The sequence below is a fragment of the Seriola lalandi genome, unplaced genomic scaffold (assembly GCF_002814215.2).
Source record: "Seriola lalandi dorsalis isolate HSWRI2012SDOR001 ecotype SW California unplaced genomic scaffold, Sedor1 jcf7180002054576, whole genome shotgun sequence".
NCBI classification, from domain to species: Eukaryota; Metazoa; Chordata; class Actinopteri; order Carangiformes; family Carangidae; genus Seriola; species Seriola lalandi.
Window position 1 is genome coordinate 806196 of NW_019525129.1, and position 461 is coordinate 806656.

Sequence of the window (461 nt, forward strand, 5' to 3'; positions counted from 1 at the left end):
TAAACTCTGATTGGACATGATGTGGACAGACACACACCTGTCTATATCAGATCTCACAGCTGACGATGCAGAGCAGAGCAGAAACCATGAGGAGGAAGAAACTGCTGCAGAGCTCAGAGACAGGATTGTGTCGAGGTGAAGAACAGTGATCTCCCTCATTCTGACATGAAGAAGTCTGGAGCAACCTGGACTCTTCTAGAGCTGGACCTGGACTAACATCAGGATCTCTTTGATCTCCAGAGATCCTGTGTGAAGATGCAGAAACTTTGAGAAGGGCAACCATCCCTACAGCTCTCCTCTGATCTGGGCTTTATGTCAGACTGTCCAGACAAAGCTTATCCTCAGTGGCAGTTTGTAGGCTGAGAGAAACCAGATTCTCTGGTCTGATGAGACTCGGGTAACTCCTCTGATCAAAAAACCCTCACTTAACCCTGCTCAAGTGGACAACTATCAACCTCTCT

General features: G+C 47.5%; 1 protein-coding gene across 2 annotated transcripts in view; it reads left to right on the top strand.

The window, feature by feature from the left end:
• LOC111663459 (uncharacterized) overlaps nt 1–461 on the top strand; it is a 12635-nt gene that overhangs the window by 7153 nt on the left and 5021 nt on the right. The gene's annotated exons all lie outside the window — the stretch shown is intronic.